The sequence below is a fragment of the Chrysemys picta genome, chromosome 3 (assembly GCF_011386835.1).
Source record: "Chrysemys picta bellii isolate R12L10 chromosome 3, ASM1138683v2, whole genome shotgun sequence".
Taxonomy (NCBI): domain Eukaryota; kingdom Metazoa; phylum Chordata; order Testudines; family Emydidae; genus Chrysemys; species Chrysemys picta.
This window is the reverse complement of record NC_088793.1, coordinates 201,464,010-201,485,664: the sequence shown is the minus strand read 5'-3', so window position 1 is coordinate 201,485,664 and position 21,655 is coordinate 201,464,010.

Genomic DNA, 21,655 nt, shown 5'->3' with positions numbered 1-21,655 from the left:
GCTCTCTGGCTTTAGGGAGGTCTTGCTGCTCTCCTGCCTTCAGCCTACCCAGGAACCACCTACAGCTTCCTTCAGGGACATCCTTCTGGTTTCTGGCAGCCCTCGCCTGCCGATCTCCTGACTCTCCCATTCTCTGATGGCTCTCACCTGCCCTTCCTGACTGAAACCTGGTAATAGGGTGACCAGATGTCCTGATTTTATAGGGACAGTCCTGATTTTGGGGTCTTTTTCTTATATAGGCTCCTATTACCCCTCACCCCCATCCCGATTTTTCACATTTGCTGTCTGGTCACTGGCAACCCTGACTCATCAGGTCTCTCACCCTCCAGGGCATAGGTGCCTCTTCTAAGCCCAGTTGGAGTGAGCTGATGAGTCTCCCTGTGACACATCCATATGGACATTACTGGCAAGGATAACCGTCCCTTGTTGAACCTGTACAATCTGCAACGTGGGCTGGGCACGGTAAATTGAATGGAAGATAACGGTGACATTTTGACTTCAAGTTCCATTGACATGCACATGATATACCAAGGCATGCATAGAGAAAGACAAAACAGTAGCATCAAAGCCTCGAGATGGAGCATGGAATACTAACGCTGTAATTTCAGTTGTGTCCTATTAACCCACCGCCACCAGTGTTTCCCAGAGAGCTGAAGTCCTCTAAGCACCATAATATACTTACATGTGTTGGGAAATGCATGTAACAGGATCGTGACAGAAAGTGAGACTGAGAAACCTGAGTAGACTCATCAGGACAAGAAATGGAAGAAAGGGGAGTGCACAGAAGAACCAGAATTAACACACTCTCTCTGTCCCTTTGGCACATTCTGTTGGGCACTAACTTTCTGTTCCTCCTGGGCAAATATCGGCTTGAGGAGAATGTTTGTAGTGGAAGATAGTTAAATGATATACGGGATCCGCTAGGAAAAGTTCTCTCTCTGCATTTGAACTTGGGCGTGTTTGTCTTTCAGTTGCGCCCTGCATGTAAATCTTCCTGGTGCTGTCGTTTCTGACAACGCTGAACTAGGTTGTGGTGGTTTTTTCATGCAGGATACAAATTTAAGTCCATTCTTTGCTATGCCCTCACATTGGGAGAGCCCAAAAATGTTTATTTGGTCATTCCAATGCTCAACATTGCCTAGAGTTTTCAAATTTTCCTCTACATTTTAACAGGCAAAATCTAACTTACGTGGCCTCTGTTCCCACCACAGCTGACACTCTCTGATCTGTAGTGCACTCTGCCTCACAACACCCCTAGGAGTTAGGGAAGGGCTATTTTAACCATTTGACAGCTGCAGGATTGAGGCAGAGAAAGAGAAGCACAAGGTCGTGCATGAAGTTTGTGGTAGAGCAGGAAATTGAAACCAGGTCTCCTGTATCCAGGATAGTGACCTAACCACTGGCCCATCCTTCTCCTCACGTGGCATGCAGCTTGAAAAAGAAGCCCAAACCCTTCCATGTACAAACACTGATGCCTTTCTTCCTCAGCTGAGATTTAGTCTCTGGCTCTGTTACCTTTAGCCAGATCCTTCTTTCCCCAGTACACTGCTGTTTATCTAAGCCCAGCCCAAGAAGGGATAACTGACATGTCTTGCCCTGATCCTGCGCTTTGAGTTGCTGTACCTTTGAGGAGCATGCTATCAACCCGCAACACTGGAGGATGCTTCCTTCCTCTCTCCTCCATGGGACTCAGATCTCAGTGAGGACCCTCCCTACTTTTGAGGTTAACTAACTGGGTCTGTCTTGAATCCTCACAGAATCTTTCACTAGCGGGGTTGCCAGAGCCTGACCCACCCAGGAGGGGAGTGGGAAGGAGCTTTGCATGCTACTGTGGACGGGGCTTTCCCCATTCTCTCCATGCATTAATCCCATGGCGCTAACTGGAGCTACTCTCATCTGCTGAGCAAAGAATGGACTCCCACCCAGAAAACTAGTGACTATGGGTATGATCCAGAAACACCACTGAGTATGGGAGTCTTTCCCATTGACTTCAGCGGGCTCTAGATCAGGCCTGTATCTTTGTATCATGCTCAGCAGAGCGTAGGCAGGGTGAGGCCAAGCCAGTAGAGTGGTCTAGGATAAGCAGAAGCACGCTTTCTTCTCCCTGAGAACCTCCTGGGTGAGTGTCAGAAGAGAGTTCAAAGGTGGCTTTTATAGGCATCTGAAACCGCTTGCTGCAGCTCTTTCTTCCTGACTTTAATCCAGCTGCCGCAGTGATCCAGCTGGCACTGGTCTGGAATTGGCTTCCTCTACTACATGCTCAAACACTTTCTCTGAAAGCGGCTGCTGCAGTAGGGGAAGATGCCTCTTGCTCACCCAACTTACGATGGCTGAAGGCCTATTAACAGATGTCTTTTCCTCCTTTCCCATGCGTTTTTTACTGCTTTCCTGGATCGCAGCATGTTACATTACTGTGGGCAGCTAACAGCCGTGTCCAAAAGCAGAAACAGGTTCCCTCATTTGGACTGACACTCTCATGGCAGCAGCCAATCGTAAGTGGTGCGACACGCACTGCTCAAAACAAAGGCTTTATTCCATCTCCCCATTTGATTCCTTTTATACCAACAGACACGCTATCTTTAAAATGCACGGGGGGAGGAAGAGCAGGGAAATGTTACAAAAGTGCAAGGTCTCAACACGCTTACTAAGCCTGTGATTTACTTGTAGAGCTTAACTCTTTTGGCCAATTATTTTAACGATGCTGCAGACGCTCCTCATTCTTGCGGTGCTGCTGAAACAGTCTGTGCAGATCACATGGGTAATATTCCGACAGAGAATGGGTCACCCAGTAAGAAAAAGCAGCTAGGGAAAACCACTGCTCCTTTTTCAGGCATCCTTTTCCCTCCTCCCCTTGTGTGTGTGTGTCTCTCTCTCTCTCTCTTTAAGCTTTGAAGGCTTAAATCTCAGATGGGGGCTTACTTGAGCTTTTATTGCCTTTTTTATCCCCAAAAGCTTATGTTCACTGAAAATGGCAATTACTCGAATTTAATTGAATCCATTTTGTGTCACTCCAGACTCATTGCTTGATCTCAATAATAAATGAACTTGCAACGTATTTTGATTACTCAAGGCTCTGTAGTCATGTAAGCCAGCTCTCCTGAGTTAGGCTTTCCCTTTCGTACATAATACATACCGTATTCAGTTCTGAGCTAGCGCTTGTAGATTTGAGCCGTGATAAGAACATGAATGTAGCCGTCTACATTTGAAATCAGGTACACTGACGGAAGAGTTTAACTAACATCTGTCAGCGTATTATGGTTTGTTTGTATTGCGGTAGCATGTAGAGGCCTCCACTGAGATTGGCCCTCTGCATATATACATAGTAAGGGTATGTCTACACTATAAGTGCTACAGTGACACAGCGGCAGCTACACTACACTAGTGTAGACACATAGCCCTGATCAACACTACAAAGTTAGACTGATGTAACGTTGATCTAACTCTGTAAGCGTCTACACTACAATGTTGCTCCCATCTATGTAACTCGCCCACTACACCGACTTAATAACTCCACCTCCGTAACAGGTAGGTCAATGTAGTTAGGTCGACGCAGTGTCAGTGTAGACATTGCGTGGCTTACATCAACTGTGGCTGCCTTTCAGAAGCCATCCCGCAATCCCTCACAATGCCAGGTAAATCCGTGCAAGCGATCCTGGTGAAGATGCGCACCGCCGACACAGAGACCATAGAGTGAACGTACAAAAGCGATTTAAGTACAAAGACCATAGAGTGAACGTGCAAAAGTGATTTAAGTGCTGCGGTGGCTGTACGTTGACGTAAGATAGGTTGACTTAATTTTGTAGTGTAGACATGGCCTTACTACAGTGCGGAAGGTTTTTCATTACTATAGTAAATCCCGGTAGCTAGGTTGACAGAAGAATTCTTCCATTGACCTAGCTGTGTCAACAGTGAGAGTTGAATTGACCTAACTAATGCCACACAGGGCATGAAACTTTCCACAGTCCTGAGCAATGTAGTTAAGTTGACCTAAGTTTTTAGGTGTGGACCAGGCCTCAGAGGCAATGCCTGTCTCAGACAGTTTAAATACTAAATTGGCAACAAGGATAAGGGTGGAGAAAGGAAGGGTTGTTTTCCCCATTTTTACAGATGGGGCAAAGAAATATTAAGGTCCTGATCCTACAATGTGATCAGAGCCCTGCACTCACACACAAACCCATTGACTGCCATGGGACCCTGCCTCGGTGTTGCACATGAAGCCACTGGCAGAGGTAGGATATGAGCGCAGATTGCCCGAGTCCTAATTCCAGTGCTTAACCCCAATCCCAGCCTTCCTGCTTGACTGCAGTAGAATAAAACACTAACTGGGGGTCAACTTAACCCTTTGTCTCCAATGTACAGGAATTTTGCTGGCCTACTGGATAAAAATGTGTGAAATGTTGGAAATGAAATATGAACCAAAGTGAAACTTGCCGTGTGACAAACCCAAAACTCAGACGAGGTCAGCCACAATGCCAGTGAGCTTGGCACCTGGTTGACCCAATTTTTACTTTTGTCTCAAACCCATATGGAATCCTGATTGGCTGCTGTCAGCAGTTTTGCCCGTTCCCATTCGAGCTGCGGGGCAGTGTTGCCATTATGGGCAAGTTTGTCATTATGGGCAGTTGTCTAGCTCCCCAAAGGAGCTCTGTTTGTACCAGCTGAGGATGTGCCCCCACGCCCTCCTGGAGTCTACATGGGCATTCCTGCCTTTCTCTGACTTGGCGTTATTCGAAGGATTTCATTCCATTTTATAATCAGTCTTGCATGACAAGGTGCTGTCTGCATCACTGAAAGGCCATCTCCTTTTTAAGGTGTGTTAGCTTTCAGGCTGCCTTAAAAGCTCTCGTATCAAGAACCTGGTTTTCTTTAAAGGTTTGCTCTAACCAAGTGTTTGCAATCATGATTAGAAAACTTTCCAAACCTGCTCTCAGTTTGCTTAACTGATGGGATCCTGATTGGGTCCTGGGAGGTAAGCAAGTCCCCAGGTGAGGCTTAGGAAAGGGAAGCCAGACAACATCCTCAGGGGAGGAGGTAAACACAGGGAATTTGGAAGCTGCTACATCAAATGGCCAGGGAATTATGATTAAAAGACTAGTCTGACCCAGGGATAAAGGTTAAAATCCTGGCTCTACTGAAGTCAATGGAAGATTTTTCCCCTTGAATGCAACGGAACTATAAGGGAACAGCTATTCATGTGTTAAAATAATCTAACCTTATCAGACCTAATGCTGAGTAGCAGAAAGGGGTTAGCCAAGAAACTGGAGCCGAAGAAAGGTTCTTTAGTAGTGAAAGGGCCACTTAATCTGTAAAGATCACGTGTATGTAGGAAATTGCAGTGTTCCTAACTAGGCGTCCACTCAGCTCCTAATGGAATTTTGCCATTGACTTTGCTAGGAGCGGGATTGGCCCTTTAAAATGGAGCCCAGAAACAGCCCCGAGAAATTTACTGCAGAAAGGATGGAAAGGCCCAATAGGTTTGGGACTCCTAGGCAGTAATAGCATGATGATGATAGTTAATGCCGGGGGGTATGGAGTGCCTCGAATTTCTCCAAGAACTTCTGAGCGGTGGCTGAGGGAGTGGTGTGACAGGGCACTCAAAAGCAGTTGACTCTAGATTTCTGGTTTGATGAACTAGCAGTGTTATAAACAATGTGTCGGACACAAATGAGGGAAAGATGAAGCCATGATTTTTCTGCACTAGAGCATGTCCAAAGCCCTGGATCTGAAAACCCATTCTCTTTGTGGGACTAGGAAATCCAAATCTAAACTTTGCAGTATACGTAAGGCGAGCAGAACTATTATCTCTGACAGTGCTTACTCCCCCGACTAGCCCCAGTGCCCCGAGCACCAGCATTCTGAAAATCACACCAGTATCTGGAGCTTTGAAACCTATGGACATTGTGCCCTGCTCTGAAAGATGGAAGCCAGAATTTTCAAAAATGGCTGCCTAACGTTAGACTCTGAGGGCCAGATTTACAAAGATACTTAGGCATCTAAAAGAAGTAGATGCCTAAACTTCTTAGTCAAGGGAAGGGGCACCTAACTCACTTAGGGGTTTTTGGAAATCCCACTAGGTGTCTACATCTTTCGGTTGCGGGTACGTAGGTATTTTTCAAATACCTTTGAAAAATTGGCCCTTAAATCCTTCTTTAGGTGCCTGAATATAACTGGTCCGATTTTCAAAAGTGCCGAGTGCTGCACAGCTCCCACTGCAGTGAGTGAGGTGGTTTGAATGTAAGACAGAGCCGTGGTAGCAGGTCCATAGTTAAGGCTGCTAGCTCACTTTCCAGCATGGACGGGGTTTTCAAAAGCACTCGGCGTTGGCCTAGTTCTGCCTCCATTCAAGTCAATGGTAAAACTCCCATGGACAGCAGTGGGAGCAGAGTTGGGTCAATGTTGGGTGCTTCTGAATATTCCACTGTCTAAAACCAACTGTGACCCATGCAACCGTCAGGCCCTCTGTGGTATGCAGCGTTGTTGTAGCCGTGTCGGCCCCAGAAACTTAGGGCATGTGGTGGAGATGCTCTATGCCAATGGGAGAGAGCTCTCCCATTGGCATAAAAAAACCACCCCCGCAAGCGGCACAAGCTATGTCGGCAGGAGAGTTTCTCCCGCCGACAGCGCCGCGCACACTAGCGCTTATGCTGGTGTAATTTATGTCGTTCGGGGATGGAATATTCACACCCCGATCTGATTTTTTCCATCACGCTTGAGATTTTTCCTGTGCTGTGTAAATAAGGCCCAGCTATTTGGGGGAGGGGACATAGGATTGAGCTCTTAGGGTATGTCTTCAGCCTTAAATCCATTGCTTTTTGAAAAGCCCTTTAAACACTTCTCCCCAACCTGGTGTTCTCCCAAATTTTGCCCTCTCATTTTTGTACAACTATTCAGCTTTTTTATTGGTCCTTTGGAACAGTTTTAATTATCCCTAAAAGATCATAATCAGCTGCAAGGAAACAACCTGAAGAAGAAACACACTGATTAAAGCATCTATAGCTGTTGGAGTTCTGTGGCATGATGCTTCCAGCTGTTTAAGTTGGGTAAAAGAGCATTTTAATGGCTCAAAGCCATTTAAAAATGTGTTTTTTATACATATAACACATGCCACTGTTTGCCAGCTGGCCCTGACTGACAGCAAATTGCCTGGCCTATAACCTACTGCACCATAAAGCTGCCTGATTCTAATGGGTTATTTATCCTTTCTTGCTATTACCCCATTGTTTGTTTAAAAATAGCAATATTAAAAATTCCTTTGTCAATGGCAGGGCTGACTAGGAGATTGTTGCAAAGTTCTAGCTGGCAATCTTGAGGGGCATCAAAATTGAGTTACATCTCCTAACACAACCGGGATATTCTCTTTGCTAATTTATTGCTGACATTAAAGAGCTTCATTTGGCCAGTTTACACCTGACAATCCAGCAACCTCTACATTGACAGGATTCTTTAGAAAAGCTGAAAGGTCTTTCCTTGGCTTCAATGGACTTTGGATCAGGCCCCAAATCTAAATATTTCAGTAACTGAAACCCATGTGGTTGGGATTGAAAACAGAGAATGGTATTTTCTGCAACCGTTTGAGTTACTACTGGGGGAATTTGTATGCACAACTTACCAGCAGGGTGGATGGGCTGGACAGCTTAATACACTAGTACAACTTCCCGCATACGCCATAAGTCTGAACACTTAAATAAACCTTTCAGCTCTTGCCTTTTGTTCTTGCTATGGGGACATTAAGTCAAGCAACAACTTTTTGTCGCTGGCCTGTTTTCATGCACACTCTGTGCAACTTCAGAGGTTGACCACAACGTGTCTGGGGTGCGCTGTGGGTGAAATTCCTACCCACGCAGTGGACCAACACGAGGCCTATGTACAACTTAAGTCATAGTTTGAGGGCTTTGATGCACCATACATGGTGCATAGGAGTTGCACTGGCCCTTTGCCCAGGAGTGAATTTCACTGCTGTAATTTACAGGCTTGTGAAAAGTGGGATATATGTTTTACCTAAAAATCTTCACTACCATCTGGTGCAGAGGAATTTTGTATTTGCAGTTTTCCATTGAGAACTAAACTTCATGCATGTCTGTGTGTTTCTGGGGCATGTTGGTGTGTGGTACCATGTGCTAACATAGATGGTTTTACTGGCATTCATTTAGGATGGCTGCATTACTGAGAGTGATACAGTTCATCCTGACCTAGTGATAATGAAACCTTCCTACTACCACATTGTGATGGGGTGTATAAACCCCATCCTGCCACAGTCACTAAGGGGTTAAGATAAAAACATGAACAATGTCATAGAAAACTTTCAGCAAAAATGACAAGATAAAAAAGACGCCCCCACCAGAACAGAGTCTTTATTTACATCACTATTTTTTAATCTCTTTGGGGGGGGGGGGGGGGAAATACCCCACCAGCTGTAGCAATGAACATTGCATTTCACTGGGCAACGTGGAATTTCAGTTTTCCACTAATATAAAGACTGTGGCCTTGATTCTCCAAACACTTATGCATGAGCTTAACAGTTATGCCTTCTATGGGACTGTCCTTGTAAGCATGTGAGTAAATGTTTGCAGGAGCAGAATCTGTGGTTTGTATTCTGGATGGCTTGCTAGTATAAGATGAATTTGACTAGCAATTGTTGGGTATCAGACCAGTAATCCATGGGCTTACCTGATTCAGGTTCCTGACATCTTTGGGGGATGGGGGGGTGGGGTGAAGAATAATATTTGGTGGGCTGTTTTGTTTTTGTTTTAAAAAGTGACTGTTTGGAAATCTACTCAGAGGTTTGGAATGTTAGTCCCAGTCCCGACGGAGACAGATCAGGGAGCAGAGAGGAGGTGAGAAGGTCAAAGATGCAAAATAAATGGAATTTATTCCATGGTTCCACAGCTTGTTTGTTTATTGAGTGTTTTGATTGATTTAAAATGAGTTTATCCCATGGCTGAGTAAAGGCATTTATTCAATGTTTGTCATACCTACCCACCACATGGGAGTGTGTACTGAGTGTATATGTGTAATATATATATATTGTATATAAATATGACTCAAAACAATATAAAAGGCAAAAATCAAACACCCCCATAGTAATGCTATTCTAACTGCACCATTCAAATTAGAAAATGCAAAGTTTAAGGCACCAACAGGAATGTTAACCAAAATACACTGTGCATCCTGTATGTTTTATGCTGTATAATGTCTTAAGATCCTGATTCCCGGAAAAACTTAAGGACATGCCTGACTTTAGGGCTATTTGCAGCATGTATTGAAATGAGTAAATGTGTCAAATTAAATGGATAAGTCACTCTATGCAAGAGTGGAAACTCCAGTTGTTAAATACTGTAATCTGCTCATTTAAGAAGAAATGCAGGTAACTTTTCTATCCTTCTGTGCATCATGGGCTGGTTAAAGTTGTTGTAGGAGATGTAATTTTTATATTTACTGACACTGCAACCCTAAAATTCCACAGTCGTTTGCTTTTAATTTTCTAGGGGGTTTATATTTTAAGGGGGGGGAAGGGAAGAGAAGGGTCTGGGACATAAATGCTCCCTTGCACAGCCAACAGATACCTACTAACGCCCACCTACTAACTGAGTGATGCTGCTGAACTTTGGAAAGTTACAATCCCTATTATGAATGTGTCACATCACCCTCTTCTTATGCCCTTGGATCTACAATCTTCACAACAAGAGGAAGATTCCAGTGACAGCCTGGTTGCTAATTTTGGAGCAGTCTGTGCCAAACAAATTCCAGGAAAATGAAAACCGTGGCGGCTGACTGCTCTTAACAGTGGCTGGAAGAAGAGAGAGAACCGAGGAGGAGGTTCTCATGAGCAATCCACCTGAAATACTGGACTTGAAGGATGGCAGATTGCCCCATGCTCCCTGGAAGACTGCACAATTGCTGAGGAAAGATGGAGAGACGAGGAGGGAAGACAGGAAAAGCAGAAGGACGCTGAGGAAGGATGGAGGAGAGAGATGCAGAGGGGAGAACAGTCATGCATATTTGCTGCTATGATTGAGATTTAGCAGCAACACCTCTGGTTTAGCTGACAAAGACCTGATGCATCAACATCCCTCCAAAGCCCCCAATGATGTCCTGGTGCTGCTGGAATGTATTAGACTGCTGCTCCAATATGGGGCAAGACCCATGCAGAGAAAATCAAACACAGGCCTGGTCAGACACATATTGTCACTCTCATGTACCCCAGCAGTGTTCTCCCAAGGGGCAGGACTGGACTTGGTCCGGAGTCCTACCTGGCCAAGCTGAACCAAGCACAATAAAGACTTGAACCTGGATATGGCTTCTTCTTATATTGCCTCATCTTTCAGGAGCATTCCTGCATGCTCACCTTCTAAGCAATCACACATAGAAATGGGACAGCCAGAGGATGCAGGACACGGAGCCACCAAACAGCTCTCAATGTTCAAGAAAAGCCAGGGGGACCTTCTTGAAAATCTCCCACAAATCCTCTAGGCCAGCAGCACTATAGGAGACTATGTGTAGGATCGCTGCCTGGATTCTTTCAGAGTACACTGGCATGAAGATGTGGACAGACACATCCAGGCTTGACTGACTGCTGTAGTGGTAACAAATCTGCTGTGTAGACATCCTGAGTAGTGTCTGTTGTAACACAGGTCAGACAGCTGTGTTGGAGCCCATTTATACTAAATGAGCTTCCACTGACAGTGAGCATGATACATTATAGACCCAGAGATGTCCTCTAATGCAAGATGCTCATATTCCTGTTGGGCCTTGAAGGATACAATAGGAACAGTCATCAGCCACCCCCCAAGGATTAGGGCCAGACTTTCAAAGGTATTTAGGCACCTAAAGATGCAGCAAGGCACCTACTGGGATTTTCCAATAGTGCCCATTTGCATCTTTAGGTACCTTTGATCTTAAATGTGTTGCCACTTGCTCCTATTCAGCATGACAAAAGGGCTGAATGCCTGTTACAATAGGAAAAAATGGTTCAACATACGCTCTCTTTTGTGGTATAACTGTGGATGCTTTCTCCAATTTGATACAGATTGTTTAGGGTAGGGTGGGGTTTTTTTGCAGGGGGTGCTTTGCAGGGCTTTATTTTACAGCTCTCATTTCTTCCGTTCTGTACTCACGTCAAATACAAACTTTGGGTGGGTTTTTTGGGGCGCGGGGGTGGGAGGGGAGAAAGGCAAACACTGTTCGTTGGAGTTGTCTACCTCAGTCTCCTGTGGACCATCCCGCCCACGGGCTACATTATCTTCTGTTGGCTTCTATGCAATTAGCCACAATCAGGTTGAGTAAAAACAAACGTCTGATCTATGTTCTGAATTGCAGTGATTTCATGTAAGCTATTTGTATTGCTCATGGCCGGAGGCCCAGCCAGGCTCAGAATGGTAGTGTGCTGAACACTTACAAACACAGAGGACAGTCTCTGTTCCAAAGAGCTTGCAAACTAAATCGAGACAGACACATGGTGGGAGGGTAAACAGGCACAGAAAGGTGAAGTGATTTACCTGGGATTACCCAACAGGCTAGTGTCAGGAATAGGGTCCAGGTCCCCTGAGTCCCAAATCAGTGCCCTATCTACTGGACCCTACTACTTCACTGAGTTCTGATGCAGGAGGGATAATCCGGGGGTTAGGCTGTTGGCCTGGTATTTGGGAGGATAGCGTTCAATTCCCTGCCCTGCACAGTCTTCCTATGTGACCAGGGGCAAGCTACATAAGCCCAGATCCTCAAAGGTATTTATTTAGGTGCCTAACTCCCATTGACTTTGTCTCTCTGTGCCTCAGTTCCCCATCTGTGATGTGGCATAATAGCACTTCCCTATGTCCCAGGAGAGTTGTGAGGATAAACATTGCAAGATCATGATGGACTCCAATACTACAGCAATGGGCGCCATGTTACCCTTGTCTGATCTTTACTTGTTTCTATTCTATTTCCAGGGGAGGAGCACTCGGGAAGCCCAATCAAGATCAGGGCCCCATCGTGCTAGGCACCATACCAAGACATATTCCCTACTCCAAGAGCAGCCGCTGTAAGGTTCCACTCCTGTAACTGGATCTGCGTGGGCTGACCCTGTTCCAGTCCCTACTGTAGTCAACAGGGCTCTGAAGATCGCATGCCAATCTGATTTCAGCAGCGAGGCCTCTAAGACTATCACTTATAAGAGCCTCGTTAACTATTAGTTTTTTCAACTAATGTGATGTGAGTTGACAAAGCAGGTGGCAGAGGAGGGATGTTCCAGGGGTTAGAGGCACAGGCTTCCTGTGTGACTTTAGGCAAGTCAGTTAGGGCTAAATCTACAAAGGGACTTAATTGCTTAAATCCAACACTTATGTGCTATCAAGAGTCTCAAAACCTCTGCTCAGATGCTGCCTTGCTCTGTGGGTACCTAGGTTTCTGCTAGGAAAGTCCCATATGTCAGTGGTTCTCAACCAGGGGTATGTATACCCCTGGGTGCACGCAGAGGTCTTTCAGGGAGTATATCAACTCATCTAGCTATCTGCCTAGTTTTACAACAGGCTACAGAAAAAGCACTAATGAAGTCAGTACAAACTAAAATTTCATACAGACAATGACTTGTTTATACTGCTCTATATACTGAAATGTAAGTACCGTATTTATATTCCGATTGATTTATTTTATAATTATATGGTAAAAAGGAGAAAGTCAGCATTTTTTCACTAATAGTGTGCTGTGACACTTTTGTATTTTTAGGTCCTGATTTTGTAAGCAAGTAGTTTTTAAGTGACATGAAACTTAAGATATTCAAGACAGATCAGACTCCTGAAAGAAGAACATGTAGTTTGGAAAGGCTGAGAGCCCCTGCCTATGTTTCTGCTGTTGGGCATGTGCAAAACCACCTAAGTCCTGATGCTGATGCTCATGCCTAAATCCTGGCAGGATTCTTCAGCTGGGCATCCCCCTGCCTATCTCACTTGAGGGGCTTGGTCTGGTAGATGTTCTTAGGCCTTCCACAAAAGACAACTGGGGCTGACCAGGATGGGAGTCAGGGGGTGTGCCCACCCCAGCATACCTAATAGCCAGGGCCCTCATCTGGGAGTGAGAAACCTGCTTTCAGATCCCCACCACTCCATCTGATTCACAGCAAGGACTTACACTTGAGTCTCCTCCATCCCAGGAGTGCCCTCACCTTGGAGCGATTGGCTATTCTGGAGTTGGATCTCAGTCTCTCTTGCGGAAGCTGTTTTTTCTTTGTATGAACTACATATTCCTGGGTGAGACTGACTGGATAGCTCAGTGGTTAGGGCCTCAGGTAGGAGACCTCAGTTCAAGTCTCTGCTGAGGAATGTTTTATTTATTCAAAGTGGAACAGCTTCACCAGGAGATACTGAGAGATTCATTCCATGATAACCAAGAGCCTGGGGATTGGGGCTCTGATGTGGAACAGGAGAGACCAAAGTTCAAATCTCTGCTCCAAACCAGACAGAGCAGGGATTTGAAAATGAGTCTCTTGCATCCCAGGGGAAGGCCCTAACCACTGGGCCTCTGGCTGACCTAGCTTAGTCACCTAAGCCCAGGAGAGGGCTCACGGCTGAGAAAACTGATAGGAGATAGATGCCTAACTACATTTCAGTGGTGGGACCTCTCCTTGACATTTCTGACTGGCTAGCTTAGGGGCTCCCTACTGAGGTTGCTAGCCTCTGTGAGTCCCCTCCTTAGGTACCAAACTCCTCCTGCATAGTATAGGGGATCTGGTCACCTAACCATGAATTTCACCGGGCAGCAGGTGCCTAAACGTTAGGGGTTGAAATGTTTAACTCCCTTTGTGGATCTGTTCCTTAGAGAGGGTCTACACCACAAATTAGGTTGGCTTAACTACATCGCTCAAGGCTGTGAAAAATTTCACACCCTGTGCGATGTAGTTAAGACGACCTAATTTGTAGCATTAGATGCCACTAGAATTTGTCCCTCAACCTACCAGCTGCCTCTTAGGTGGATTTACTACAGTGAGGGAAGAACCCCTTCCGGTGCTGTAGTAAGTGTCTACACTACAGCTGCAGCTGTGCTGATTTAGGGTTTCGAGTGTAGACGCACCCTTAGCCTCTCTGTGCCCAATAAGCATACTAACACTGCCCTACTTCACAGGAGTAGTGTGAGGGTAAATACATAGAAAGATTGTTAGATGTTCAGCTATTAGAGTAATGGAGGCCATATAAGTACTGCAGATAGATAGAAAGCCACTATAAGTTGGGGGAGCAGGGCAGGGTATTGCTGCTAATGTCTGGTCTCTGTATTATAACAATGCTCCCCAATTTGCTGTAGGCGGAACTTTCAAAAGCCCCAGAGGGACTTAGTGACGGGACCCATGCTCCTAAATCACTTAGGCTATTTTGAACACCTCAATCCTGTTCTCATCTTACAGTGGATGTAAAAAAAAAATTCATCCACCAAAAGCTACATTAAGAGCAACATTCAAGATGATAGACTATGTATGAACTAAGACAAATCATAGCTAAAGCTCCTCTGAAAACTAGGCAGAGCTGGGACCAAGCGAGTAATTGAAACAAAGTGATCAAAACCAAACCTGAAAACAGCTTTACTTCCAACGTAAAACAAATGTCCTGCGTGAGCACTTGTGCAGAGTACATACCATACAGCAGCCACAAAACTGTATTATTATTTTTTTTTTGCAGTCCTGTCAAGTTCTAAGAGGATATTTCTATTCTAATCGGATATTTTAAAAAACTGGAATGATAATGAGCTGAGAAAACATGACTCTAGACCAGAAAATAAAATCGCAAGTGTTCATTATCAAGGGAATATTGGCAAATAAGTGTTCGAGAACAAGAATGCCTGATGATGCAATGTTTTTCATCTGACACTGAGCACAGAAAACCTTTTCATAGGCTCTAAATCTGCAGCTACAATAAAGCCTTCATAGAGACAATCTGCTTAAACTGAACGTCATACTTGCCTTTATTTTATTTTAATTGCAAAACGCTATCCAGTTTCACTGCTCAAATACGCAGCTCTTAAGGCAATATGCATAGCTCCATATTAGCCTCCATTTTATTGGACGTCAATATCTCGGCAGTGACGAAGTTATAAGCTACTGAAGTGGCATAGCTGTGACGCAGCCGTCTCTTTTATGCAGGATAACGCCCACACCTAATTTTTTAACCATTAAGAATTATATAATTGAAAAACCCTGCTTGTTCTTGACCTTCCTGTTTGAATCCGCTACCTCTCCATAACACTATTGTTCAAATATCCGATTTTACACCATTGAAGTAGGTGGAACTTTTGCCATTGACTTAAATGATCACAGGGTAAAGCTGAATAGTATTGGGATAAAGCGAGAAGTTGGCCCCAAATAATGCCTACCTCTGGTATACTACTTTTTATCAAAAACAACAAGGAGTCTGGTGGCACCTTAAAGACTAACAGATTTATTTGGGCATAAGCTTTCGTGAGTAAAAACCTCACTTCTTCGGATGCATAGGACAACTTTACGAAAGAGGTCAGTCTGATTATCCCCATTTTACAGACGGGGAAACCAAAGAACAGAGAAGGGTAGTGATTTGCCCCATGTCTTTCAACAGGCCACTGGTGCAGCTGGGAGTAGAACTCCGGTCTCCAAGCCAGCGCACTATCCAATGAGCCATATTGCCTCCCACAATAAATGATATTCATTATTCATGTAACATATTGTTATGCCTAAAAATCAGCCAGATCATGGCTCCATGGTGCTAGGGGCTGTACAAATATATAAAAGAGCTGGAAACACACTTTTTTTTGTTGCAAATTTCAAAATTTTGAAATTTCAGGAGGAAAATATTGGGGAGGGTGGCAAATGATGTGAAAATGTTTGTTTCCTCCTTCCCCTACTGGCCTTTTTGGTGTGTGTGTGTGTGCGTGAGAGTTTTGTTTTGTTTTCTGAGCAGCCCTATAAATGATAATCACAGGCGTTTAATATGTCTCTTAGCATTAATGCCTCACAAACGTGAACGGATCAACATATTCTAGATCCTTTGCAGATGAAAGTCAATTGATATTAATGGTACTTTCCTTGGATTGAGAGCAACATATGGCTCTGGAGACAGTGAAGTAATAAATCCATAAAACAAATATGGCCTTTAGTGTGATCTGGAGCTCAATGAATCTTGGGGTTGAGGGTAATGCTGCAAATGTTCATTCCAATTGTTAAATCAATTTCTGTTTGCTTTCCGGAAACACTTGTGCAGTTGAATTTTACTAGCACAAATGGTTGCAGAAAACAAATTTCAAAGCCATATGTGTGAGTATTCCTGGAAACGTAAGATTAGGACAGAAGACAGCAAGGTCTGGAGTTTTACACCAATGCACTTCTCAATTCCCTAGTTACATTCTACTTTATTCACTTTGCCATTTTGCAGTACTACACAATCACCGAATCAGTTTCTCTAACAACATCATTTTCATCTGAAAGGCTTGTTTGTCCCATACGTGAGGCCTATTCTAGTTACAGATTTGTTCTTGTGTGAAGCATGGGCTCCTTTTCGATACTGCCTTGTTGAAATGATCAGTTAAAAACAACATAAAGAGCAGAGATATCAACGTGGAAAAGACAAAGAGCACCGAATGGAGTCACACCCAGTCACAACAGCAGGATATCACACCCCAGTTAATTTATGGTGATACATACTTCTTAATTTTGCATAGTCACAACAACCATTACAGAGATGCAACACTGCAGAACAAACCTCACAATGCAACATTACAGTATTGCCTGTGACTGCTTATTGGTTCAAATCCTCAGCTAGTACAATCAAGCTATGCCGATTTACACCAGCTGAGGAGGTGGCCCACTGTGGAGTCATTCATAGAGTTTAAAACCAGAAGGAACCATTAGATCATCTAGTCTGACGTCCTATATATTGCAAACTCTTAAATTTCACCCATTTACCTTTGTATTAACTGCAGTTCCACAATGGCTGGGCCCTGTCTTAGAACATAAGAATAGCCCTACTGGGTCAGACCAAAGGTCCATCTAGTCTAGTATCCTGTCTTCCGATAGTGGCCAATGCCAGGTGCCCCAGAGGGGATGAACAGAACAGGTAATCGTCAAGTGATCCATCCCCTGTCGCTCATTCACAGCTTCTGGCAAACAGAGGCTAGGGACACCATTCCTGCCCATCCTGGCTAATAGCCATTGAGGGACCTATCCTCCATGAATTTATCTAGTTCTTTTTTGAACCCTGTTATGGTCTTGGCCTTCACAACATCCTGTGGCAAGGAGTTCCACAGGTTCACTGTGCATTGTGTGAAGAAATACTTCCTTTTATTTGTTTTAAACCTGCTACCTGTCTTCTTCTTTTAGGCATGTGCTAAAGTCCCACTGATGTAACTGCCTTAATGAATAGGGATGGATTTAAGCACATGCTTAAAAATGCTTTGATGAATTGGATGGAAGTCATTGCTCTGCATTCCACCTGTAGCCTTACTAAGCATAGAAAAGGGCTCTTCTTGAACCCACAGCCTCAATAAATGCTGCAAATGTAAATGGATTGGTGATTTCAAGTCATTTGCTGGTCTAAGGCAATACCTACAAGGAAAACTTTGACGGTAAATGACCCTGAAATCTCCATTCTATCCCAGGAATACAGAAATTAAAGTACTATTGCTTATAAAAACACTGAATACAATTTTACATGTCATTTTTGCTCTTTGATGCTTGTAAGTTTTGCAGTGCAAAGAGAGAGAGAAAGGTTCACGTGATAATATTGTCGCCGCTCTGTTCTCTGTCCCAAGCAATGTAGGCATTATGGAAATGTGCAAAACACTGGGCCTGTGTTTCTTAATACAATTCTGATTTCCTTACAGCTATGATGGAAAGGAAGTCAAGATTTGATTAATGGAATTGAGAGATGCTGTTAAAGAAAGCAACAACTTTGAAGAGATGCCAGACATCAGACAAGGCGGAAAAGAATTAAATGGAATGACTGTCATTGAAAACAACTCATCTCGTAAGTAGCCTCCTGAGTGGGAATCCATCCTCTTTCTTTAAGGGGACGGAAGAAAGGCGGGCCAGAACATACAATTGGTAGACCTTAAAAAACCAAACCATCAAGAGCAAACATAACTTTTAGGCTCCTATTAAGTGAGATTGTCGGAAATGTCCACCCATCAAATGCACATCGATGCAAACAGGAAGAACAGTTTAGAAAGAGAGAGCGAGTTCAGGATGGTCTTGACTAATTATGAAGCCAAAACGGCACTGGCACTAACACCTTTCAATCGTTTTCTGAAACAGCCCCCTCCCTTATGTGAGATCACTTATATTTTCCATATTTTAGCATAGATTTTTTTCCTGATTTTGAAACTGATGGGTTTGGGGGAGCACGGTTGTGACAGCTCAGCCTGGGAACTTAAAATCCAGATGGCTTCTTTCTGGCATGTGCATCATCACCAGGCTAAAGATTCAGCAGGCCAAATGCTATGCAACTCTTTCTCTCCACTGGCAACTGTGAAGGTGTAATTTGAGGACGGTTGGGTTGTACAGGTGTCCCTGCAAGTCAAACCTGGTTAATGGTTATGCTGATGAGGCATGAAGGGGAAAGGATTGTAGACCCGATGCACCACACACAGCTCTATTTGGGGCTGAAGGATATAGCCAGAACTTCGCTAGCTGAGTCCTCCTTTGATAAAGGCACCTTTGTGGGCCTTTGTAAGCTGCAGGGATACAAGCACCTTTGTGGGCAAATTCTTCACGAGCTTCAAATCAGTGCATTTCTGAATCTCTCATTAGCACCCTCAAAAGGTGGTGCACCCAGACTAGAACATCCTACAGCTATTAAAATTGCTCAGCAGAGGATCTGCTATGGGGCAGGAAAATAGGCACCGCCCTGTATGCCTTACCTGTTTCATATGAGAAATCTGAACGGATACAGGTCTCTCTGCTTCAGTTCTGATATGCCAGTCTGTTCAGATTCCCACTTCCAATGTAGAAGTCTTTTGAAGGAAGAGGGGGACTAGGCATTCAGGTCTGGATTTCATGTGGGAGCAATTGGTGGGGAGGGTATAATGAACTTCCCTTCCACAGCTAGGCACTTGAACAAATAAATAATAGGAGAGAGTCCCTGCCCCCAAGAGCTTTGTGGCCAGATGCCCAAAGGTATTTAGGTACCTCACTCCCATTGAAATCAATACCTTTGAGGATCTGGGCTTTACATTCTGCACAGACAAGCGACAAAGGAGGGGAAGGGAAACATCTCTCCTTTTACTCCATTAAGTCCAAGGCTTTTATGGCTTTAACATCCGAAGGATCCACGGACCTATTTATATTTAAAATCAGAAATAGGCAGCAAACCTATAGGAACCGTTTGACATGTTAAATCAGGTCAGAGTTTATCCAGGCCTTTGGAACAACTGTAGACACATTTCTCCCTGCTATGGCTCATCATCCTAATATAGCAACCATATGTAGATAAAGTGAAGTTGGGCATTCAGTACAACCCATGCTCCAGGCGCAGGGACTAAGTGTTAAGGCAAGAAATGACTTTTTCCTGGCGTGGCCCACTGCAGATTGAACTGGAATTGGCAATTAGACGTTGAAGTGCTCATTTAATGTCAGTGATGTGTAAACTACATTGCTATTGTTATTTTAGTGCTGATTTACATAATTGGAGTGCCCTGAAGTCACACTGCATGCACCTTAAATTCATGCTAAAGAGCTCCAGGAAGTCATAAAATTAAACATGATCTGGGATGGAATGCTGAAGGAAAAGTTGCTAAGCTATCACCCTCTCTAGGGCTTGAATTTCAGCCTGGGCCACGGCTCCTGCCCATGCAATGAAGAGGTAGCCAGGTAGAAATCAGAGCTTGGTGAGTCTCAGGACTTGTATTCTTCATAGGAAACGTTTATCAGTGACATCATTATCTCGGTATCGTTAAAGTGCTATAGTTATACTGGTATAACTCCTCGTTTGGACACTCTTGCTCCGGAATAAGAGTGGCTTTCTCGGGGTTGGCTTAACGCCTTTCCAAAGCAACAAAAACTAAACCCAAAAAGGCTGCTCTTTTACCAGTGTCTCCATGGGGAATGATACCCGTGTAACTAGAGCCATTTAAATTCACACCTTAGCTTATACGGGTATAACTTTCCTATATAGACAAGCCCTAAATTGTGCAAAACAGGCCACTCAGAATGGTGGAAATGACCATGGAACTGTCTCCTGGTGGTTTACATTCTCCACACATTGATTTGATCTGTCAAATCCCATCAGTCTTTTGCAAGGCCCTTCCCCCGCCCCTCCTGGGCAGTGCTCCGAGGAAGAGGAGCAACACGGCAAGGGATTCTGGGCAGTTCAAGTGCGTCTATGGTAGGATCTAGAGTAGACAGTTGATCCTTTGTATCATTGTTTCTATTGCATTAGTACCTACAGGCATCAACTTTGACCAGGGCCCCATTGTGCTGGGCACTGTATATACATATAATAAGGGACAGTCTCTGCAAGGAAGAGTTCATGATCCAAGTAGGACAAAGGGTGGGGGAAAGGAAGTATTAGTAGTAACCCTATTCTACAGGGAACCACGTCACAAAGAGATTAAGGCCCAGAAGTTAGGAGACTAAAGACTTGCCTACTGTCACACAGGGGTTTCACAGCATCACACTCCAGCACATGCTCTAGGATAGACGGGGACTAGTCGTGAAAATGGGCAATCAGGCCACGAAGCCTATAGACCGGCACCCTGCGTCTGCTGAGTAGGACACAGAGAGCGGCTCAGTGGTAAAGCCAATCCCAAAAGGTTTTCTAATGGGGAGCTGCACATCCAGAGAGTTCTGACACATTTCCACCACTGGAGGGCAGGCATATCTTAAAAACATTCAGGGCTCTCAGCAAAGCAGCCCTGAACTCCCAAGAACTAGGGGGCTGAACCTAGAAAGTCAAATGCATTTAAAATGATGCTTCCCAAAGGATAAAAGGAGCTTTCTCGGGAATCTGATGCTTTTCTTTCAATCGGGGCAGCACATGATTTCCAGCTCCCCGTGTGACTTATGGGCTGTGTGAAATGCAAGGTGTAGGTGGCAAACGTTTTAGCAGGGAGCTCCACTTCTCTTCTGCCACTACTTATCAAACTAGATGCTAGAGTTTAACAAAGAGGGGCCTATGTCACTCTGAGTCTCATATCTCTGCTCAGGCCTGGGGACACAGTGTCAGAGAAGCGGCCAAGGTTGGCCTGTAAGATGGGTACATTTCAGGCAGTGTTCTTTGAAGGAATGAAGAAGACAAGGTGCCTCTGGGAAAAGGAACTGATCTGAGTCCAGGGGAACATTTCTAGAGGTGCTCCCACTACAAGAAAGCAGCACAATGAACTTGATACCTACTAAAAAAAACAACAACAATATATTCTTGGTTGTGGAGTCATTCCTCTGAAATCTTTTGAATATGAAAGGTCGTACCCCTGGGAGATTCTACAAGCTGGCGATATGCACCTCCTTCATTTCAGGGGTGCTTATGGGAACTCAACCTATTTTTTGTTGCTGGCATGACAGTAGCAGTTAGTTGTCCTCTCCAAGAGCCAAACACATCCACTGCAATCTAAACAGGTTTTAAAAAGTGAGAAATGAGCTTTCTGTTATCTGTGCAAAGTTCAAACAATGGTTGAGGTTTGCTTTAGATTTGACCAGGGCTACTATATTGTGTTAGCCATTTTAACATTAGAC